At 41.8% G+C, this 25,176-nt stretch overlaps 2 protein-coding genes across 3 annotated transcripts in view; both read right to left on the minus strand.

Annotated features, from left to right (window-relative positions):
* Positions 1-12,646, minus strand: part of SLC16A12 (solute carrier family 16 member 12) — a 47,154-nt gene extending 34,508 nt beyond the window's left edge. The window contains exon 1 of one of the 2 annotated variants that reach the window (XM_087964172.1): positions 12,565-12,646. The gene's annotated coding sequence lies outside the window, so the exon portion shown is untranslated. Of the gene's footprint in view, positions 1-10,156; positions 10,179-12,564 lie in introns of those variants that run through there. The other variant, XM_087964174.1, reaches the window with a different exon arrangement.
* Positions 1-25,176, minus strand: part of ASAH2 (N-acylsphingosine amidohydrolase 2) — a 214,973-nt gene that overhangs the window by 129,778 nt on the left and 60,019 nt on the right. The window lies entirely within an intron of this gene.

Consider the following 25,176-nt stretch of genomic DNA (forward strand, 5'->3'; position numbering starts at 1 on the left):
TTTTAATCATACACTGCAAGGTTATCATTCAAGGATACAGAATGTTCTGTAGGATGCAAATCCTTGCTGCATATACAACTTCATTGTGTCCTCAGATTCCCATCTCAGGTTACCTTGAAAAATTCAAACTACACCCAAGTAATTTCATTGCCGTCCTCACTCTTGCCTCTGATCCCCCTTTGAAATCCTGTTTTGCAATGGAAAATTTATTTTACTGTGCAATAGTATTTATGGTGTATTTTTATGGATGATTATTGTGGGTTTCCTTTTTCAGCCTATCATGCTGTTTCTCAATCTTTCTTTTTAAAGTTCATTACAATTTTGTTACCTTCAGGTATAATTTAGAACCAGTAACTGTAGCTTTTTAAGTAGATACTTTAATGTATACATTTATTAATTCAGTGATCTTCAACCTGTGGTCTGCAAACCCCTGGGGAGGGGGCTGTGATGTCATCAAAAGGGGTCCACGAAGGCTTGAAGAAATGTTATGATTTAAATTTTGAGTTAAGACTTGGAAGCCTTTGGCATGGTCTGTGGCCACAAAAGGTATTTAAAGAGAGCCCATAGTAAAGAAAAGGTCGAGAACCACTGTATTAATTGACATGTGCCATGAAGTCAGTATCAACTTTTAGCAAACACATAGTTTTTCTCCATGATGGCACCTATTGCCACTTGCCACTTAATCCACTCATCATGCCACTAAAAAAGTAAAGCTGAAATATTGGTAAAGTGCCTTACTGAATGCACGTAGCTTATGTGCTCATAATACAATTCTCAAGAAAATATTACTATGGGTTTTATTTTTTTAAATAGCCAGTTTAACTGCTTCATATCAAGTTGAACACTAAAAGTGAAAAATAAAAAATAGCAAGATGAATGATGTTCAGAAAACACAATATATGTTAAAATTTCAAGTAATTTGTATTATATTAGAACACAAATAAGTTAGGGGTTTGTAGGAGGAGAAAGATATCTAACATGAAAGAAACAGATTAATGTTTCAAAATCTTGACTGCCTCATAATTGTCACTGTCTGCAATAATCCCACTTGGATGCAATTTTACAAAAGTTTCCTAAACTATCAGCCCTTTTTCTGATATGATGGAGGACAACAAGCTTCTGACCATAGCTCTTTTCATCAAGACAGGAAGATACAGAAATTGTCCTGCAATGATAATGAATCTTAAGGTATCCAACTATCAAATTTGGATGAAAACAAGGAGGGCAATGCAAATATACAATTTCTAATTTCAAGAGTTCCAAAAAGCATGTTTGGATAATGCTTTCACTGTCATTGCCAATGGTGAAAAGCAAAGCTTTAAGTTCTTTTAAACTCACTATCAAGACAGTCAAGGATGAGGAGGAAGAAGAACAAGGAATGTTGAAGGAACAGAGTGACTGGGTTCACTTATGATGCTAAGAAATGAAATGGTTCATTTGGTTCTGACAAACCCAACAGACAATCAATACATAAAACAAGCTGTAGTTCTGAATTATATGTAATCACAGCCAGACTTCATTCTCCTTAATATGCAGCCAGGTAAAAAGCTCCGAGAAACTTACATTTGTTTCTTCTCTTATGACGTTTTGGTTAGCCTTAAAGAATTCATTGCATATTTTGAAGTGTTTCTGACAGACCATTACGTCTGTCTTTGCATTCTTATTTCAAAGTCACCAGAAATATCCTACACCTACTCAATAACTGATGTTTACAAGCCAACATTAACCCTGGACAGGTTCTAGGTTCATCTCAGAAGGTGTTTTATCACTATCACAGAACTGCTATTTGTTCATATCAAAAGCACCAAAGCGCTTTCGTGGTAAAAAAAAACTAGTGACATCACTGTTGTCTGGGGGACACTCAACTAAGGGCTCCATCAACTAAGGGCTCCATTTCTGTCTCCGTTAAGTTGCCCACCAAAATTGTACCCACTTACCGACTCACATCTGCCCGCTTGTGAACTGCTAGGTTGTCAGGAGCAAGGGACAAGACTCCCAGCCTACCACACAGCAGCAACTGGGTCTTGAACACGAGTCTGCCAATCATCAGCCCAGCATCCTAACCATGTCCTAACCAGAACAGTTGCTAAACCACAATAGTTTCATAAATTTCCAGCACTGCTGGCATCACACTTCAGAGGCAGTAGCGTGACCTGTGTGTGGTATCATAAAGGAAGGACTGCAATACAATTCTTTAACTTTTCATAGCTATATACCCATAAATAGAAAAAAATATTGAATCAGACAAGTTTGTCTCTTGGTGCATTTATGAACAGTTTGTGTAATTTTCTTGGCACCAAGAAGGAAGCGATTGGCCTTGATTTCTTCCAGAATGTTTTGATGACTTTCCATCTAATGTCAACTCCTACTATTTCCAGTCTCCCATGCAATCACAAAAAAAAAAAAAAAACCAGCTTACCTTTCAAGATTAGCCAAAATTAGTTAATGTTGCTATCTTGATGGGCTGAAATGTGACACACAAGAAATTGTGTAGGGGTTAGACTATCAGATCTAGGCTGCAGAAAGCCATTAAATGGCAGGAAGTAATGTTAACTCCATGACATCTGGTTGTTGATGGGATTTTTGCAGCCCCATTCAAGATGGGCATCAAGACATCAATGCAATATTTAATAACTATGTTTAGCGTGTGAAGGACACAAAAACTCATCATTTTTCAATCCAAGGAAAAGGATTTTAGAAGAAGAGAAAATATACGGAAGGGAACAGAATATTGTGAAGATGCCGAGGATATGTGCAGCTGTTCTCTGACTCTCAAGAACAAGCTGGGACATTCCAGAAAAGTTACAAGCAAGTCAAAGGTATAATATTAACCATAATGGATGTATTAAGATATTTGAAATTTAATAGCTGGAGAAGTGAAGGATTGAACAATGAGTAAGAACACACAGTTGTAGCTAATTGATTGAAGCCACTGCCTTAGGGAATCTGAGCCGTGATTGGTTGCTGTGAGTGAAAGGGGCTGTTTCCTTGTTTCCCGCCTTTTTCTTCTGTGTGTTCTCTGGGATTTACCTCATGCTGTGTTGATTTACCTGACAATGTTATTTGTCTACCTTATTTACTGTAAATATATTTATAACAATCTTGAACTACGTCGCCTATGGTTGGATTTAAGCGTAGTACACAAAATTATCTGCTACAATGTCCTACCAGTCAATGACTACTTCAACTTCAACTGCAACAATACAACAACACACAACAGATACAAATTCAATGTTAATCGCTCCAAACTTGATTGCAGAAAGTATGACTTCAGCAACAGAGTGGTCAATGCCTGGAATGCACTACCTAACTCTGTTGTTACATCCTCTAACCCCGCACTCCTTTAACCTCAAACTATCCACTATTGACCTCACTCCATTCCTAAGAGGTCTGTAAGGGGCGTGCATAAGTGCACCATCGTGCCTCCCGTCCCTGTCCTATTGTCCCCATTTATTTGTACCTATTTCCTGTATTCTTACTCATGTTTATACTTATACCTATTATCTTGTAAGCGATTAACAAATCAAATAAAATAAATAAAAATAAAATAAATAAACATGCAGAAGTGGCCTTCATCCTGCAGTGGATAGACAATGGCATAAAATAATGATGATGATGACGATGACGACGATGATATAAAACTGCAAGTTCTTGTCAGCATCTCTGACTCCATTCGAATACCCGGCTGCACAATTCTCTGACAGGACGTCAGATTCATATAAGCAATTTTGGCTAGAATTTTTTCCTCAGAATTTCATTTATTTGAATGTGTGTCCACTAGCTGGCTGCCTCTGAGATTTTTGTACCTATGCTATGCAAAGCAACAAATATTAAACTAAGGTCTTGCGATCTATAGGCAGCACGTTACCCATATAGATCTATGACCATGTCTCCTTCACAGTATTTTACAAGAGATTTCTTTTTAATAGGTTATTTGTCATTCAGTTACACTTAAATGCCTTATTTTATTCTCTTGCAACTGACTTGCCCAACAACTTTTTGGTAGAAAAGCTCAAAATAAGTTTTACATTTATCTATTTTTTTAAAAATGTTTATTTTTAAATTGTCCTTTTGTTTCAGCTCTTCGAACACAGCCTTTTTTTTTGTCAAAGGAGCAGAACTTGGCATGACAGAGTTCATTCTCCTTTTTATTATCATCATTCTCAGTTTACTGGCTAGTGAGTGTTCAAGATATGAACTCTCCATCCATCCTACATGCTAGGGTTAAGATGATGGTGTCACATAAAGACATTTCCAGAACAGAGTTGTTGCAACCATAAATTATTAAGGTGGATCCCCAAGAAAGAGATGGAGCAAATCCATGAGGATTTCTGGGACCAGAAGATTGAAACCCTCTCCCATTCACATATGAACTTGGCCTTTATTACTAGAGCCCCATTTCCCATATGGAAAAAGACACAGGTAATTCTTCATGGGTCTGAAGATGAAGATGGACAATTTTATATACACCATAATAATCAACAACAAATATTGAGTCCATGTATGCCTTTGCCATCGACTGTATTCATTTGTGTTATCTTCTCAAGAGATTTCAACATTTGGTCTGAAGCCTCTCTCCTTTATGACTTTAATAAAACACAGCCCTAAATTCTCCTGGTTTTCTCCTAGCCTGGAGCCTTATAGATATGTTTAGACTACACTTCTAAAAATTTCCAGCTGCATGACATCAAGCTCAAGGAAGGCTGAGTTACTTTAGTACAACTTTAGCACAACGTTGTAGGAAATTGGAGCAACAACAAGAATGGCACATATGTCTTGCATTTTGCTAATTTTTTGGACAAACTACACTGAAAATTCAAACAAGGGTAGAATAGAATAGGAATAGAATTCCTCATTTAGTGACCATTCAAAGTTACAATGGCACTGAAAAAAGTGACATGACCATTTTTCACACTTATGACCACTGTATCATCCCCATGGTCACTTGATTTACTTTTGGGAACTTGACAACTGACTCACATTTATGATGGTTGCAGTGTCCTGGAGTCATGTGACCCCTTTTAGTGACCCTCTAACAAGTAAAGTCAGTGAGGAAGGCATTCACTTAACTGTTTTACTAATTTAACAACTGCAGTTGATTAAGTGATTTGTTCACTTAACAAATCTAGCAAAAAAGTCATAAAATGAGGCAAAACTCACTTAGCAAATTTCTCACTTAACGACATAAATTTTGGGCTCACTTGTGGTCATACACAGACCTGCAGACACACAGAGACACACAACACAAAGCTTCCATTGTACAGAATTTGAAGCAGGACATAAACGAACACTGCTGCTTCCTAATCTGTTTCCAGAAACTAATCAAGGCAGGGTGTTTGGAAGACACTCAACAGTGAAGCAAAAATTGAGGCAAAGTCATTTAAGGTCAATGCAGTTAGCTTTGTTCCATCACTTATTTAATAAAATAATAATAATAACTCCCTGGATCCTTTCCATTACCTCATGATTACAGCAATGTGCAATCATAATATTAAAAAAAATACTTGTAGTTGAAACCTCCTTTCTCTTTAACATTCCCACATGTTTTCATGTATAGAGGAGGCCAGAAAAATAAGCAGCAAAGACAGGAGTTTCCTATTCATTAACTTAAAAAAAAAGGAGAGATGATTCATACTATTTATGTCAGGCACAAATACAAAGTTCTGTTTTTGGACAATTGCCAATTGGGCAATTGCATAAGAATTTTGACTTTAAAAGTAAGCATCATATTTCCAAAAGTGGGAAATATCCAAATAAATGTACTAGCAAGCTTTAGAACAATCAAAACCTAATTTAATCAAATTAGGTTGAATTCAATTGAATTGAACCCCAATTTATAGTTCTGGAGAGTCCTAGATAGATGTTTCAAATTTGAGCCATTCTGTATCAGTAGCAATAGCACTTAGACTTATATACTGCTTCACAGTGCTTTACAGCCCTTTCTAAGCAGTTTACAGGGTCAGCATATTGTCTCCAACAATCTGGGTCCTCATTTTACCAACCTCGGAAGGATGGAAGGCTGAGTCAACTTTGAGCCAGTGAGACTCAAATTGCCAAACTGGTGGCAGCTGGCAGAATTAGCCTGAAATACTGTAGTACGGCATTCTAACCACTGCACCACCATGGTTCCTCTTCACCAGGGGTGTCAAACTCACGTCATCACATAACGTATCGGGACTTTTCCCCCCTTCGTTAAACCAGGCAGGGGTGAGGCCAGCACGTGACACAGCCGGCCCGTGGGTCGTGAGTTTGACACCCTGCCCTACACAAATTCTGGTTTCAAACCACTTCTTCGTTAGAGAAAACAGGAACACACCCCTGAAAGGATAAAACTGCTTTGTGATGCAAGGAAAATTCTCGTCAAAAGAATATAGCTTTTTTAAAATTATTATTAAGCTGCGGAACTGAGAAAGAATTACAAGCTACATTGGCCAGGCTGCATTTGGATACCGATAGTGTTTGCAAATCCCTTTTCTATACACTTATATATAGAAATGACTACTTTTTATTGTAGGTCATCCTACATCATATTTTCATACAGCATATTTTGGAACAGGTGAGGGAATAAACACACCCCATTTGTGACTTATGAAAGCAATTGTTTTTAAAACTGCATAGGCATATTTCTTTTATTCCTGAAATGAAAAAAAATCAGAGTTGATTTCCAGAAACATTCCCAAATTATGAGGATGGAAAATGGAATTAAAAATGTTTTTCAAAGTCTCATATTACTGTCTTATCATAACATGGCTGGGTGGATGCATTATATATTTTAAAATGCACACCTTTATGGAGGTATGGTATTTAGAACACAGCAGTCTCTAAATAACAACACTAAATCATCAGCTGTTACTAATTTTGCAAAAAAAGTTGATTGTAAAATAATTAAGGATGCAAACACTGTAAAGCAGGGACTTATTTTCAGAAAATAAATTTCAAAGAATGGACGTGCATTTTATAATCAATGGTTTACTTATAATGAAGGCGAATGACTTTTACAGCAGCTCATTTATCTTGCCAGGCTTCATTAATTTCATTGTCTGAGTAATTTGCCAACATTAAAGGAAGTGTTTCTTCACTGACTCCGCAGGGAAGAAATAATGTACTGAACTAGTAGCAAAAGGTGATCCACGCCAGCCTGCTTGTTATTCCAATCAAATCATTACAGTAAACATCTTTGTGTCAGCAAAGTCACTCAAGTGCTCTCATGAAATTTTTAGAATAATTATACTTGTGTTTCTTTCCAAACAATTAATCACCTTAAAAATGTAACAAGTACAATTTAGTCTCATTTTCAAGGGTTATATAAACTTTTTGATACCCGCTCATTATCAAAAAGCTGTCCAGGGCATGTACAGAGAAAAAAAAATCCAAACCATGTTTGGATATATACCATGTTTCTCCAACAATACGGCCTCCCCCAATAGGAAGTCGCAGAATGTTTTATAGGCATGAAATGAAATTAAGCCCCTCCCCCAAATTAAGGCCTATTTTAAAATATGCAAAATGGGGGGAAGGGCGGGGGGATATGCCATTTGGAGTGCCTCATGGGCACCCATGCCTCGCCACCAACCTCCCTACTTTCGCCAAATACTTTTGCTGCACACCCGGGTATGGTGCTGCCTGCGTTGACCTCGGCGTTGGTGGGGCACTTCGTATCGGGAGACCTTCCACCACTGTTGCTTTCGCTTTTCCCCGTGCTGCTGCGGCATTTGGCGCAGCCACATGGGGCCGGCCAGGGCTCCTCCCTGCAACCGGAGCCCGGCGGAGACACTCGGCTTCAGGCGCTCTTGTCGCCGCCTTCCCAGGCATTGTTTGAAGGCAAAGCCCATTCTTTTAAAAACGACGCCCTACTATGACAAAGCCTCCTCTGCCCAAGAGGGCAGCCCAACCCCATGTAGGGAGACGAATCTCCCGGGGCCGCAGCACAGGATCAGCCCACCCCGGGAGAAATGCTCAGCCGCCGTCCCTGCCTGGTGCCAGGCACAGCGTGAAGAGCTTCGCCTGGGGTGCCCAGCGCAGCTGACAGGAAGGCCCTCCTGCCCGCTGGCGGAACTCTGGCCAAGGCAGCGAGCGCCTCCCTGCTGGGCCCTCTGCTCATCCCACCAGGGCCGTGCCGGAGCCGGGCGGGTTGAGCAGAGCCGGGAAAGCAAGCTGCAGGTGCACGCCTGCCTGCCAAGTGAAAGAGCCGGGCCGACCTCAGCTTGGCTTCCCAAGTCCCTCCAGCCCAACCCCAAAGGGGCCGCTGGGAGAGGCCACCCGAGGCAGTGATAGCACCCACCCATCTGCGGACAGGGAGGCGAAGCGACGGCAGCACTGCTTCCGTGGCTGGCAGGTCCAGCAGAGTGCCTGAAGCCACCCATCCTTTCCACCCCTCACCCATCCCGTCCCCGTCCCCGTCCCCATGCATCTCCAAACGCGGTGGCATCTCCAAATGCGGCAGCGATGCTCCAAACGCTGCAGTGGCACGGGCATCAGGCAGAGGCGCTCACTCGGCGGGGCTCAGCTCAGAGGACATGGTGTGGGCTGTCGCCTTGCCTCCCTATCCGCGGACGGGTGGGTGCTATCAGTGCCTCAGGCAGCCTCTCCTGGTGGCCCCTTCGGGGTCAGGCTGGAGGGACTTGAGAAGCCAAGCTTGGGTTGGCCCGGCTCTTTCTCTTGGCAGGAAGCTTGGTGGGCGCGCACCCATGGCTCGCTTTCCTGGCTCTGCCCAGCCCGCCTGGCTCCGGCGCGGCCCTGGCAGGATGAGCAGAGGGACTGGCGGGGAGGTGCTCGCTGCCTTGGGCAAAGCTCCGCCACCGGGCAGGAGGGCCCACCTGTCAGCTGCGCTGGACTCTTCACGCTCTGCCCGGTGCCAGGCAGGGATGGCAGCTGGGTGCTTCTCCCGGGGTGGGCCGATCCTGCACTGCAGCCCCGGGAGATTCGCCTCCCCACGTGGGGTTGGGCTGCCCTCTTGGGCAGGGGAGGCTTTGTCGTAGTAGGGTGTCATTTTTAAAAGAATGGGCTTTGCCTTTGAACGATGCCCAGGAAGGCGGCGACAGGAGCGCCTGAAGCCGAGTGTCTCCGCTGGGCTCCAGTTGCAGGGAGGAGCCCTGGGCGGCCCCGTGTGGCTGCGTCAAATGCCGTGGCGATGCTCCAAACACCACGGCGGCACAGGGAGAAGGGAAAGCAACGGTGGCAGAAGATCTCCCAATACAAAGTGCCCCACCAACGCCGAGGTCAACATCCAAGCCGTCACCGCCCGCCCGTCCGAGTATGCAAGGGGGGGGAGTTAAGTCACCCCCGAAAAGACGGCCTAGCTGTTTTTTCAGGGCTCAAAAAAAAAAAAAAAAAAAGACCTGGACTTATTATATGAGAAACACAGTAGATAATACATTATAAACATAACATTCACAGCCACTGAGGCTATTGGAGTCCTACAAATTTAAAAAAATGGAAAGCTAAGGCCACAGTTGTAGAAATCCTTCTTGCTTCTAGTTCAATGTACAGCTAACAAATTTAGCTTACAAAAAAAAACAGAGATCCACTAGATGGCACTAGATAGAGTTAGATTTTTCTAAATTTCTTTGGTGCCCCAATTTCTGCCATCCAGTTTTAGAACTCCAAGTTTAATGCAATATAGGAAACTGTTGCCTCCTCCGGAAAAAAAAAATCAAGTCTTGCAATCTAATCAACACAACTAAAATGCAGGAAAAGGTCAGCCCTGAGCCTTTCAAAATCAAACACAAAATCCCCAAGTGGTGTCTCTTTTGTGTGCGAGCCAAACAAATGCAGATGGATAGGCCCCGTTGACTTTACAGCAAGGTACGCTCTGTCCCTCATTTCGTGAAATTATACTGATAAGATGAAAACGGTGTATGAAGAGCACAATGGCCTCTGAAAGGTCAGTTGTTAATTTGTCCATCTTGAGGACAACCTCCAGTACTAGAACAGCTGCAAAGAAAAGGTTTTCCATCACCAGTTTCAAGATACTCTTAACTGCAGCAGGAGCTTTTCTGCATAAAAAATATTTGTCATATACCGGCTCAGCTCTGTTTTCTTCCCAATACTCCTCCTCAGCAATAGCAAAGGAAGTCTCTCGCTTTGACAAATGACTTAAGGAAGAAGTTTGATACTCCCCCAGCTTTTCATGCAGACCTCTGCAAGTTGTACCTACCAGTGTTCCTTTTTTGGCCAAACTACAGACAGGGTTTGAAGAGCCATCCTCCTTCGCTTGCCTATGATCCTCCTACAGGCCAGTCCTGACTTTCCTCTGTGTGGAACAACATTCAGAAAACCATTTCTCCTTCTCCATGCCTTTCTTCAAACAAAAGTGGCCCTGCTGCTTCTCTCTTTGAAGTTTGCTCAGACAGCAAGAATGCATGAAGGGGAAGGAAAGGGTGGTCAACGGGGAGTGTGAGTGAGGCACAAATTCTTGACTATAAACAAAGAAGGCTTCTATCTCTCATATTGCATCCTCAACACAGGGTAGCTGCCTGATATTCTTCATCTACACAGACAATAAATCTTACAATTGTAATAAATCAGCCTAAAACTAAGGCTGCCGATTTGTACTCAAGTAAGGCAATCAAGGCAAATGTTTCCTGGGGGAATAAACCTTATTAAGTCCTTACTTGAATGAGATGCAGGAATGCCTGTTTTCTTCCAGCGGATTAGGAAGTCTAGTAAACAGTTTGAAAAATTTGTAGGACCAATCTGGGCATAGATTGTCCGGGAGAAAATCTAAAATCAAGTTAGTATCAAGAGTTGATGTTAACTTGATGACACACAATCAATCCATTATTATTATTATTGCATTCCTGATCATTCCCTGATTCAGGGCAGTAATTCCTATCGCTAGTTCGCAACTTAAAAATGTTGCCAAGTACAGAGAGTTCATGGCCCTGTTGAAGGTTCCCTCTGAACAAAATATAGCAGCTATGTCTATACCAGTGTTCCCAACGTGGGGCCCACGCCCCATGCGAGGGGGAGGCAATTTGATTTTTAATGGGGGCAATGTGAAAAAGAGCTATTAACTGAATTTTTGAAAGCCCGCTAATTGTTCTTATACTGTATATTTGTGATGAAACAGCTGTGTTTCATTTACCTATTGCTGTCTTTGTTAAAGTGCATTTCCTAGGGCCTGGTCTGAAAAGGACATCCAAGCTGGCAGGTGGATGGAGCAACTGCCAGCCAACCAGATGTGTTCCCACTTCTAAGGATCATGGGACTGGCAGTCTCTCTGTGTCTCTCTCTTTCCTGTGGGCTTTGCTGCTGGGTGGTTGCAGGGAGAACTGCTCTGTGAGGAGACAGAGTGGATGGCTGCTGGGGGAAGCCCAGCAGTGAGGATACAGGACCAGGACCCAAGTTTAAGTAAGAAATTGTCTGATTTACAGTTATTTTTAGTCTGTGTGTTTCCCAGGCTGTGTTTTACAAGACTTTTCCTCTCAGAGCAATCTGGGGCTGAGCCACACATGCATAGGCCTTGCCAGGCCTGTGTATGTACATTTTCCCGGGAGTAAGCCCCATTGAAGACAAAGGTACTTATTTCTGAGTAGACATGCATAGGATTGCATTGTAAATATGACCTTGAAGTGAGCTCAAATTGTATTTTGAATTTGTTAGGTACCTTTATTTTAATATGTATAGTAATTAATATGCTCAAAATATTACAGAAAAAGCTTTCTTTAAAGTTATTTTATATTTATGCATTTCAGTTTTCTATTATGTTTTGAAACTTTATTTGCTGGTTTTTCATATTTCTTCATACTATTATTCTTTTAAGATACTCAGTACTTCTACTGTCTTTTGTTCTTTTATTTTTCTCTTTCATGGATGCCATGTTCTTTGAAACCTTGTTTAAACCAAGTTAATGGCCTTTTAGGCTTCCTCCGCGTGAGTAGGAGTTCACTTTTTGAATAGTAAGAATTATACGTCATGGGGGAGAGCATCAGGATTTTAGAGATGCTTAGGTGGGGCATGGCCAAAAAATGGTTGGGAACCACTGGTCTATGCCAATGTTTCTCAAACTCAGCAAGTTTAAGATATGTGGACTTCAACTCCCAGAATCCTTCAGTTTGAATTCCCAGCAGTCCCACCAGTGGGTAGATAATATGTATCAGGTAAGAAGATTCTGAACAAAAGTTTTGCTTGCTTCCAATTCCCAAGGCTCAATCTTTTCTACATAAATGGAAAAAAGTATGTCCATCTTACACCATTCTTTAATCACCTCAAATTTATGCAAGTGAACCAAGAAGAATGAATGAGATTATTAATTTTTTTGAAGGTGCATACCAGCACTATGCCTTAATGTCTAAACCAGCTTTCCTTAACATGATGTCTTCTAAATATGCTGAGAGTTTGGCTGATTGTGGGTTTGGGGAGTCTAGAGTAGCAACATGCAACTGTATGCCATATATTACTAATTATTATCAAGTTCCATGCCACCCATTAAAACTGAGGACCAGTTTGGTTGGAGGTTAGGGCACCAAGCTAGAAAGCAGGAGATTGTGAGTTTTAGTACCACCGTAGCCATGAAAGCCAACTGTGTTTTGGGGTTATTCACTCACTCGCAACCCAACTCACCTCAGAGGGTCATTGTTGTGGGGAAAACAGGAGGAGGAAGGTGTGTCACATATGTTTGATGTCTTGAGTTATTGGTAAAGCTAATAAAGGCAGGATACAAACAAAATAAATTTAGAATTCAAGATTTATCTTTTCCTATTGGGTCAAGCATAAAACCTTAATATTTAAAAGAATAAAAAAAAACCAAGGCTCATTCTCCCCAATTAACTCACACAGGTTGAGTTCACACATAGTAGTAAACTGTAATGTAATCAGTAAACCATAGATTCTATAAGACAAACAAGTCATATTATGCCTTAGAGGAGTATTTTATAAGAGTAGGGATATGTTAGTCATACCTGTAGTGTAATATTTGAGATACACCCTGTAGTAGTTGATTCAAATCTCATGTTATCCTAAGTGTATCTGAGGAGGAAGCAAGGAAACACTTCCTCCAGTCTTTATTCATTAATTCTAAATGATTTATTTCTGATTAAAAGTGATGACAACTATCTTATTGCTGCAGTCCTATGAACACAGACATTGAAGATTGGGTTAGGGCTTATTTGTTAACATCTAATAGCAACAACTTATTAGGTAACTTAGCACCCTAAACTTGGCCTAACAAAACACAATTGCTACACCCCAAAATAAACTATGATGGCAGGATTCATTTTTAGAATAAAAATAATAATGCCAGTTCCCATAACATGCCAGATCATGAAGACCCACTTCACACAGTCAAGAGCAGGGTTGTCAAACTCCCTGGGCTATGGGCCAGATTGTGTCACACACTAGCCACGGCCACACCCGGTTTAGCGTTTAGGAAAAAAGTACCAATATGTCACGTGACGCCGCTATGATGACGTGAGTTTGACACCCCGGGTCTAGAGCAGGGGTCACCAGCCTTTTGGACCTCAGGGACCACCAAACTCATAATTTTAGATCCCAGGGACCACTAACCAGTTCTGTGGGCGTGGCCTGATTTGTGGGTGTGGTTTGGTGGTCATGTGACTGGCTGGGCGTGGCTTGTATGTAAATATTATACATATTTATATAAATATTGAATTTTTTATAAAAAAGAGCAACTTTTACCCAAAATCAGGCAAGGCAAAGCAGGCAGATTGAGTTGCTCACAGAATCATTCAGTGATCTATCTATCTATCTGCCATTGGCTAGCTCAGTCTCTCAAATTTGCTTGCCATGAGTCTGCACTGAATTTGCTTGCAAGCAAACCTTCAGTCCGAAGGGAAGCAAGCCGAAGATATAAAGACTAGCTAGAAAGCAAGAAATCCAACCATTCCTGCTTCCTAGCTAATCTAAATTTCCCAGCACAGCAGAACAGATGATGGTCGGAAAAAGGAAAAATAGCAATTTTAGCAGGCAAGTTTGCCAGATAAGGAGTGAGTGGGCGGGGAGCATTCCTGCGGGCCATGTGGGCAGCACAGCCTTGTGTTTCTGCGCAGCCTGGATTAATTGCTTTGGGAGGGTGCTCTGGGGTTGAGATTTCTCTGCGGCCCACCAAAATTTTCTCAAGGCGCACCAGTGGGCCACAGCCCACTGGTAGGCAACCACTGGTCTAGAGTGTTGTGCTAGGTCTGCAACCTTAAACACTCAAAGAGCCATTTGGACCCATTTCCCACAGAAAACAGCAGGAGCCACAAAACCTGGGTGGGCGTGGCCAACTCAACATCACCCCCACCCAGTCACATGACAACCCCCTCCCCACGCCTACCCAGTTTTTGTGGCTCTCGGTGTTTTCTGTGGGAAATGGGTCTCTCTCTATCCCTCTCTCCCTCCCTCTTTTTTTTGTTTTTGTGTGTTTTACCTTCTCAGGCCAGGCGAGGAGTGACTGGGAGGGGAGGCTGAGGGGTGGGGCCAGCCAGTGGTGGGATCACCCGACAGGGAGCCAAAGCAGAGGGCCCAAAGAGCCGCATGCGGCTTCAGAGCCATGGGTTGCTGACACCCGTGCTAGGTCAATGCCAGTGGCAGTGGACCTTTTGAAAGATAAAGAGGAAGATAAACTGGGTAGGAATCTGTAATCTCCTACCTGATGAACTACAAAACCTTCAACCAACATAACCAGCAGCTGGAAGATATAATTCAGCAACACTGGATGGAGTTACCATACCAACTGTCTCAGAAAAACGAGGGAGAGCCCCTTTTGGCTCCAAATTTAGAGGAGGGCTAACCCAGCAGGATGGTGCTCCCTCTGGATGGCTGCTGATCTGATTTGGCAACCTTAACCAGGATCCTTGGTTGTAGATTTCACACAGGCAAAGCTTAACTTTGCAGCACCACCAACTCAGACCAGCGGATAAGAATGCAAGCAAGCCAACTCTTTGTAAGCAAACCTCTTCATAAACTGCTCAAAACTATCATTCAATTCCTTCAATCCTGAACCACCCAAGGTTGAGTTCAGCCTTCCATCCTTCCGAGATCGGCAAAAGGAGGACTCAGACTGTTGGGGACAATATCCTAAATCTGTAAAACCCCTTAGAAAGAGCTGTAAAGTGGTATATAAGTCTAAGTGCTATTGCTATCAACCATTACTTAGAAATTCTGATCTCAGTTTTGGTCGTAAGTGGAGGACTAAAAGTTGTGGGAGCTTCATCACTGGAGGCTGTCAAGAAGAAATGGTGTAGGGTCTCTTGCTTGGGTGGGGGGTTGGACTAGATGACCTACAAGGTCCCTTCTAACTCTGTTAATCTAATCTAATCTAATTTAATCTAATCACCCTGCACTCACTTCTGCAAAAACTTGTGAGGCATACAAGCTGGAGGAAAAGTTTTCTCTCCCTCTGTCCACTTTCATTCCTCTCTACACCTCTCGCAACCTGAACCAACCCCAACTGTCCACATTCCCACGACTCCCTCGAACTCAATCATTTTGCCTGGCTCCTTCAACTCGGGAAGGCTACCAAAAACTTCGGCACTGTTAGAAGAGCCATAAACCCCCGTCCCCTAGCATCGCATGTCCCCTCGTGGTCACGACCACCTATTGGAGATGCCGCACCTGTTGCGTTTCTGCCTTGACCCTAAAATGGTGGGGGGGGAAACAACCCCGCCGGTAACGACAGGAGCGACCCTTCCCGCGCTTTTTTTTTTTTTTTTTGCTAAGCGTTAATTTCGCCCTACCTGACAGCCTCGTTTGCAGCGGGCTCCGTGGAGCCTTCAGCAGCGCCGCGCAGCCGTCTCTGCTCTGGGAAGGGAGATGGGAGACCGGCAGGCTCAGGAAGAGGCTCCACCTTGGAGGCGCCTGCGAAGCAGCTGCCGGCCGTCTGGGGTCGCGGGATCAAAGTAACAGTGCGAAGGGCTGGCCCATCCCTTCCTTCCCTCCCTCCTTCTGCCCGCTAAGGCTTATTATTCGGGGGCAGGGATTTCCAGAATAGCAGCGGTGGGAAACGCGCCTGAATCCGGATCTGAGGCGGGAGACCTAATTGCGAAAAGGGCGTTTGGGGAGCGAGAAGCTCCGAGGAGGACGCCGCCTTAGGGCTCAGGTGGAGCTCGTTTGACAGTCCCCGTCTGACTGCAGCCTGAACTCGCAAACTGATCCTAAAAGGCTCTTGCATCGCGTTGCGGGTGTGTGTGTGTGTGTGCTTGTGCATTTATGTTCCCCGGAGGTCGGGCTGAGCGCTGCCCGGGCGTGCCGGGAAGGAAGTCTGCTAGAATAGCGGCCGTCTATTTATAAGGTTCCAGGCCTTAACAAAAGTTTCTTTAGTGACCATTCAGAGTGACAACATCACCGGGAAAAGTGACTTATGACCGTTTTTTCACACTTACGACTCGTAATCAAAATTGATCAAAACAAATGGCAACTTCAAATCTCAACAAATAAATGCTCTATTGGCAAAAAATAATAATCAGAAAATAAAATACAGGCTGAATAGTCAAGACCTTGTTGATGATCCAAACTCTGTCAAAGATCTTGGAGTACTCATCTCTAATGATCTAAGTGCTAGAGCCCACTGTAACTACATAGCCAAAAAGGCATTAAGAGTTGTTAAACTAATCTTATGTAGCTTTTTCTCTGGTAATATCACACTACTAACGAGAGCATACAAAACATTTGCTAGACCAATACTTGAATACAGCTCATCAGTCTGGAACCCACATTACGTATCTGATATTAGCACAGTTGAGAAAGTCCAGAAATATTTCACAAGAAGAGTTCTCCACTCCTCTACTCCTTGTAGAATACCTTATGCTATCAGACTTGAAATTCTAGACCTAGAAAACCTAGAACTACACCGCCTTCGGTCCGATCTAAGTAAAGTACATAAAATCATACATTGCAATGTCCTACCTGTCAATGAATACTTCAGCTTCAACCATAACAATACAAGAGTACACAATAGATAAAAACTCAAGGTAAATCGCACCAAACTTGATTGCAGGAAATACGACTTCAGCAACAGAGTGGTCAATGTCTGGAATACTCTACCTGACTCTGTGGTTTCTTCCCCAAACCCCAAAAACTTTAACCTTAGACTGTCTACTATTGACCTCACCCCCTTCCTAAGAAGTCTGTAGGGGGCATGCACAAGCGCACCAATGTGCCTACCATCCCTGTCCTACTGTTCTTTTTTCTTATATGTATCCATTTCATGGATTCATAGTTATGTTTATACTTATGCCTGTTATCTTGTAAGTGATTGACACATCAAATAAATAAATAAATAGCAAATTCAAAGGCTTGGCAACCGGCTCATATTTATGACTTTCAGTGTCCTGGGGTCATGTGCTCCCCTTTTGCGACCCTCTGACATATTTGTGGCACTGTGGAAGGGCATATTCTTCTGCAGTTAGTTTTCCTTTCTTTTGGAATATGAGCGAATATGGTGGACATGTAGTACAGATAATTCTCCACTTACAACAGTTCATTTAGTGTCCATTTTTGAAGTAACTATCGCTGAAAAAAAGTGACTTATGATAGTTCTTCACGCTTATGAACATTGCAGCATCCCCCATGATCATAATATGAATGTTTGACAAGTGATCCATATTTATGACTGTTACAATGTCCAGGGATCATGTCCAGGGATCAAGCAAAGTCAATGAGGGAAGCCAGATTCACTTAACAACCAGGTTACTGACTTAACAACCGCAGTGATTTACTCAGCAAGTGTGGCAAAGAAAGATTGCAAAATGGGGCAAAGTTCACTTAATGACCATCTCATTTCGCAACATAAATTTTGGGCACAATTGCAGTCGTAAGTCGAGGACTACATGCACAAAGCTGTGCAGGCTAAAAAAGCAGACCTTTAATTGATTTCAGGTTCTCGCTTGGCTTGATCTTCTTTTTCCAGGAAGAAAGTGTCTTTGAGCATATTTTATTTTTGCTTGTTTAAACGCAGTATGTTGACCCAGGAGATAAAATAATTTCAGTTGCTCAAGGTGGATGCATTGTTTTCCTGAAGGTAAGTGGGAGGGTAAAAGCAACTGAAAGATCAGTTCTTACTACTAGTACAGGTAGTCCTCCATTTATAACAGTTCATTTAATGACTGCTCAAAGTTAAAACAATGAGAAAAAAATGAGTTAATAACTCACTTAACAACTATGGCAAAAAAATAATAATCATACAATGGGACAAAATTCACTTAATTGTTTCGCTTAGGAACAGAACTTTTGGGCTCAATTGTGATCATAAATTGAGGACTACCTATATTCAGATAAGACTGTTCCTGCTTGGAATATTTAACTCTCCTAATCAAATAACACTGCATTCAATGTTTATGGTGGTCTCTCCCACTTTATTCTCAACTCAATTTGGCTAATGGCGGCCTACCTTAAGAGCCGAAATTTATGCTTAATTGAATTCTAGTGTTTAAATATCTGCACCAGAGGTGGGATTCAGCAGGTTCTGACCAGTTCTGGAGAACTGGTAGCGGAAATTTTGAGTAGTTCGGAGAACCAGAAAATACCACCTCTGACTGGCCCCGCCCCCATCTATTCTCTGCCTCCCGAGTCCCAGCTGATTGGCTGGGTCTTCTTTTGTTGCCCTGGACAGGAGAATGGAGCTGGAAAGCAGGTTAGTGGGATGGAGGGAATGGGAATTTTGCAGTATCCTTCCCCTGCCACGTCCACCAAGCCACACCATGCCCACCAAGCCATGCCCACAGAACCAGTAGTAAAAAAATTTGAATCCCACCACTGATCTGTACCACAACTACTCAAAACCTGTAGGACAAAATCTAGAACAACAGATTGTGCCTGCCCTTTGTTGTTTTCCCTTCCATTTATCAGGGGTCCTTGGTGCTCTCTGAGCTTGCTTGTTTTCTTGCAGAAGTTTCATTACCCTAAATAGGTAACATGGTCAGTGCTGTGCTAGTAAGGAGTGCTGTTCCCTGTTATATTCTGGTGCCTTGTCTGTCTGTGTGTAGATATTCTTTGGTTGGGCTGTTTACTGATGGCTCTTTGCAGATTCTTGATTGGGACATTGTTTGCTTGATTGTTAGTCCAGAGTTAATCTATGGTGATCTGGTTATTGGTTACTGGTGGAGAGGTCTTTTTGTTCCCTTTTGTGGTGGTTGATTGTCTCTGTTTAGCCCAGAGGTCCTCAAACTTGAATTCTAGGAGTTGAAGTCCACAAGTCTTAAAGCTGTCAAGTTTTGAGACCTCTGGTTTAACCCATCAGGCTGGCCTGTTGCCCTCACAAAACCTATTGGGAATTGTATAACCCAACTTCATCTGAATGTTAGCATACTGCTTGACCTTTGTTACTTACTCATGTCTTGACTCTGCTGAGGTCCTACTGGTCTTACTGCAATTGTACTAATGTTCTTGACTCACTCAATTTAAAATTGCAATCAAGTCAAAGAGTGTAGCTTCCAGACCAACTTGACTCCAGAATTCTGGGGAATTTTTAGATTAGGTTAAATTAAATTAAATTAGATTAGATTAACAGAGCTGGAAGGGACCTTGTAGGTCATCTAGTCCAAGCCCCCCATCCAAGCAGGAGACCCTACACCATTTCTGACAAATGGCAGTCCAATTTCTTCTTGAAAGACTCCCACAACTTTTAGTATAAGTAGTCCTCCCCTTACAATCACAACTGAGATAAAAATTTCTAGACAAGGTGGTTGAATCACACCCTTTTTAATGTCCTTTTGGACATAGTTTTCAGCAATCACTGCAGTTGTTAAGTGAATATTAGCTTCTCCCATTTACTTTGCTTATCCAAGTCAGTTTTCAGCCAAAGCACACCCATTGTGAAGCACTGGTTTGCTTAATGACTCCAGTATTTGCTTAATGACCACCCTGGTTGCTTAAGGACTGCTGCAGGAAACATTCTAAAACAGGTCATGTGACCAACCCATTTTATGAATAGTATGGCATATGACCGTAATGGGCAGGCTCAATTATGCGAGCACTACTTGTAGGGACTCTTTGCTGAAAATGGATAAAAACGAACTGCTGATTTTGGAATTTATTAATTTAAAAGTTTTGTTTATAGGAAGAAGAGCAAATTTGATAAGTATGGCAATGGTACGTAATGTTTGGAATTGTGGCAGAAAAGATTTGAAGTTGCTTCTTTAGATATATTTTTCTTGCTTTTTTGTTGCCACTTTTTCTTTTATCCTTTATAAACTTTTTCCCTCTGTGTTTCTTTTTCAATACTGTTTTTTATGAAAAAAAATTAAATCCTTTAATAAAAGTTATTCATAAGAAAACTCTGGAAACACTAAATAGGGATAAAAAGCTTCAAATCCTCAAGATAAGTGTTAGTGAGCAGAAATAACAGTGAACAGGGGAACGAAAACAAACTTAGTATGTGTGAGTGTGTTTTCTTTCCAATTCTACTCTGAGAAAGGAAACAATGCTTTTGGAGATGGTAGGCTTTCCAGCTCAAAAACCGTACTTTTTTTTTAATACCAGCCCGATATTGGGAAAATGTTATTTATGCTGGACTTCATTCTAAATGAAAATGCTTATTTAGCATATATTACAGAAACCTGGCATGGGAGTGTTTGTCCTATTTTGTACACCAGCATTCCTCTGAATTAGGTTGGCAGAGACGTTGCATCCATTTATTGGAAGTCTGTATTGTTAATCAGATATTCCAGCCAGCTGCCTGCTGATTCTGAGTTCAAGCTGTTGTGTGCCTTTGGGTCAGGGCACAATGTAGGAAACTTCTCCCTGATTGATACAGATTTGCCAGACTCTTTATTACGCTTCTCAGTATCACATTCCTGAAGCAAAGGAATGAGAGCTCTCAGCAGTTGAGTGACTTTTCCTTAAGGTAATCAAGATTATTAAACTTGCAACATCATAAAGTAAATGTTCAAAACAAACCTGAAACCCCAAATGAACCAGCATTCTCTGGCTGTTAATTCTAGAATATCCCCTCCACTTCCCTTTTTTTTTATATGCTCTGCTTGAGAACTTCTGCACTAAATATCTTCTTAAATTGTACAATATGGCCTCAAGCACAGAATGTCCTACCAAGAGAGGTATATTGGTGACATTTCTAACATGACTCTATTATTATTGTTATTATTGTTGTTGTTCTTGTTGTTGTTAGTAGTAGTACTAGTAGTATAAAACTTTAGGTTGGACCCTTACAATTGCTGTGGTCCTGGAAGACTTGAGGCCCAGAAGTCTAAGACAGGGGTGTCAAACTCAAGGCCCGTGGGCCATATACAGCCTGTGGCCCACAGAGATGGCCTGGAAAGAGCAAAGGACCAGCCCGCTGTGCCTCTGCCTGCAAAAATGGAACTTGCAGGGTGTCGCATGCGCCCCCCCTCCCAAGCTCCGTTTTTCCTAGCAGAGGTCTGCAGGAGGCCATTGCAGCCGGAAAAGGGGCATAGGGTATGTGTGCGTGTGCACAGCCTCCCTGGGCTCCATTTTTTCTGGCAGAGAGCTATCAAAACAAACTAAAAACAACACAAAAGGAGCAATGTTTCCCCTTTTGTATTTGAGCATGCAAGAAGGGACAGGAAAGGAGAAAGGGAAAGAAGAAAGACAAACAAAAAGAAGGAAACATTGGAAGGAAGGGAAAAATAAGGAAGGGGAAGGAAGAGGGAAGGAAAAAGAAAAGGAAGGGAGGGAGGGAGGGGCTTATAATGAGAGGGAGGGAGGGTCTCAGGTAAGTCCTGCCTGAGCACTTGGCAACCACAGCTTCCCCTGACATGAGTCCCATGTCACGCCCATCATGGCCATGCCCACCCACGGCCCTCCGAGTTCAAACATAACCCTGATGCGGCCCTCAATGAGCTCCAGCTTGACACCCCTGGTCTAAGAGTTGGATAGAGACACAATTTTTTCTGTCCTCTTGCAGTCCTCCCCCGTCAAAAAAAGCCTTCTATAGTCCTTCTGAAAAAAAGTGGAACATGGAGATATTTTGATCAGATCAGAAGAAGACTTCACCCCTCATATGGTCTCAACCACAGTGGCTACGATTTTCTTTCAACATAGAGGAAGGGGATTAAAAACATCTTTAGAAGAGGTATTAACATATTTCCATGAATTCAGAGGAAGGCTGAAATCAAGGTCTCTTTAGTCTCTGAATTCTCTGTTTACCTTTAGAGCTTTGTGCTCTAGCTTCCTTTCACAAAGTTATTACATTCCCAAAGTTACATTTGATTTTAACAAAACAACATCAGTGACAACTGATCGGTGAGTTATTGTCTCACTGATTAATGGGCTTTCTAAGGGCAGCTTATAAATTGAGCAACTGTGTCCATCTAATGCAGGGGTGTCAAACTCGCATCATCATGACAGCATCATATGACGTATCAAGATTCCCCCCCCCTTTGCTAAACCGGGTGTGGGCGTGGCCAGCACGTGACACATCCAGCCTAGGGGGGCCTGCAAGTTTGACAGCCCTGATCTAATGGTATATTTCTAATTTGATTGTTAGGCTTCAGCTAGTGCTGGATGCAGATTTTGTAATGAACTGTCTTTCTTCCACTTGGTTTCATTTCATAGGAAGCAAGAAATACAACTTTTTCTCTGTTTTGATACACTTTCTGATTTTTTTTTTAAATATGTGTTTTAGAAAAGAACAAATATGGCTTATTATTATGGTTGGTTGCAAAGTCAGCCATATGCATAGACTGGATTTGGCATCTTTATCCACTCTTGTTTCCCAAGAAACTCTGGGATAGGTAGATGTTGTTTGGCCACGCTAAAGGTATTGTCACAGGATGTAAGCTGCACCATGTAAAGTTGCCGTTTGCAATTGATTGAATTGAGTGATTTTGTCAATGTCAATAGCGTTCAAGGGATTGCTCCAGATGTTATTATTATTTGAAAATATTTTGATAGTTTTTGTAAACTGGGTGAGCTTAAACTCCATGTAACATTGCCATCTACTGGGGAAATTAAGGAATGTTAGTAAGAGATTTGAGTATCCTGTAAAATGGATATTGACATTTTCCTCCCTGTATAAATACTTTAAAATTCTGCTTAGTCTCTCCCCTTCTCCAAAATGTTCTAACAAATCTTAAAGGGGAAATAATCGTATTACATAATTTTCTAAGTACGTTTCATTTTGCAAAGAAATTACTAAGCTGTTAGGATATTTTTTCATATCTCAAAAGAGACTCTGCAGCTTGTACAAAGCAAATATCCCTTGAGACAGGAGTCTCCAACCTTGGCAACTTTAAGACTTGTGGACTTCAACTCCCAGAATTCCTCAGCCAGCAAAGCTGGCTGAGGAATTCTAGGAGTTCAAGTCCACAAGTCTTAAAGTTGCTAAGGTTGGAAAACTCTGCCTTAAGATATTATGAATCTCTTTAAATTCTAAGGCATTAAAGAGTATATGCGAAGTTTTAAGTGCACCCATTTTAAGAGGAGATATAACAACATTTGAACAATGATGTTTCCCAGGGAAATTCTGTAAAATTATGCAGTTCTTTATTAATGTGAGAATACATATCAAAACTAAATATACAGCATGAAGCAAAAATAATTTTAATTCATAAAACAGAAAAATATTTTTATTTCATCAACTTTATTTAATTATTTACAAGAATTACATGGCTCTTTATCTCATACAATGTCTGGATAGCTCAGAACAATCCATAAAACATAGTTTAAAACAAAGGTAGCCTTCCCCCAGGTGTCAGACCAAACAGTCTCACAACTCAACCCCCATCCTAGCCCCATGCTTGGGGGAAGAGCCAAGTATTCACAGCCCTCTGGAAGGCTGAAAGGGTGGGCTACCAGTGAGAAGGCAGGTGAAAGGGTGGGCGACCAGTGAGAAGGCAGGTGTCCAGGGTCTTGTCAGGTAGCAACATTTAATAAGGAAGGGGACATAAAACATGACCACCCTACGTAATAAAGTAGGACAGATAGATAGGTGGTCTTGGGAGTAACCTGACCCTATGCTATGGAAGACTTTAAAGGTGATAACCAGGTACCTTGAACTGCCATTAGAAAGCAGCTAGAAGCAAAGGTAGCTCATACAACAGTGGGGTTACTTGGGTAAATCCTGTTCATGCTGCTACATTCTACCTTGTTTCCCCGAAAATAAGACCCAACCAGAAAATAAGCTCTAGCATGATTTTTCAGGATGCTTGTAATATAAGCCCTACCCCAAAAATATGCCCATTAAGATCCCTAGCCAGGCAGATGCATTTGGGACCATATTTTCCCCAAAATAAGACCCAACCAGAAAATAACCCTAGCATAATTTTGGGATGCTTATAATAAATGCCCTACCCCAAAAATAAGCCCCAGTTAAGATTGTTATCCAGACGGATGCATTTAATAACGTATTTCCTAGAAAATAAGACCTAATCTGAAAACAAGCCCTAATGCATCTTTTGGAGCAAAACTTAATATAAGATCCTGTCTCATTGCAGGGGAAACACGGTAGTTGCTGCTTCTGACTGGTCTTGAAGGGCAGCCCCATGTAGTGTGTATTGTAGCAATCCAAATATTTGTGTATATTTAATAACTTTTAAATGTGGAACATAAAATTTACCTAGTTCTAAATTAGCTGGTTAATTCACAGTAATCAAATATAGGTAATAGGCATACCATAATGAAAAATATAATATGGAAAGCCTTCTTAATCATTTTAGAACATTTTATCAAACAAATGAATATGTAATGACAAAAAATAAGCTGATTAATCAATGACAGGGCACTTACTTCTGCAGTTATACACTCGTGAGATGTATATGACAATATACAAGAACCACTGTTTCTCAATGAAAGAAGCAAAGGAAGCAGTTTGAAAGGATGTCAAAGCCAAACACTCCTCTTACGCATAGCCTAAATAATTGCTGATTTGGTCTAGTGGTTAAGGCACCAGAAAGCTGGATGGTGACTTTGGGCCAATCCCTCTCTCAACCCAACTCAACGCACAAGGTGGTGGTTATCGGGAAAGTAAGAGGAAGAAGGAGTATTACATACATTCAGTTTTGCAGCTACTAACATTGTTGGTCATGCAGACACAAAGATAGCCAGAGAAATGACTGAAGCCTGGGAAATGGGACCCCTTGTCAGTTAACAGGAATGCTGATTTTAAGAGCTGAGGATTTTAAGAGCTGAGGATTTTGCAGGACAAGGAAACAACAGCCAATTACCAGCCTTCAATACACCAATCAATCAATAGGAACATAAATATGGTGCATAGAATAGCCCGAAGCATACACTCCGGTAGAGAGAATTTATCTGAGG

The sequence above is a fragment of the Notechis scutatus genome, chromosome 4, assembly GCF_049901735.1.
Source record: "Notechis scutatus isolate UNSWTSFEM ecotype Mainland chromosome 4, rNotScu1.2, whole genome shotgun sequence".
Taxonomy (NCBI): domain Eukaryota; kingdom Metazoa; phylum Chordata; class Lepidosauria; order Squamata; family Elapidae; genus Notechis; species Notechis scutatus.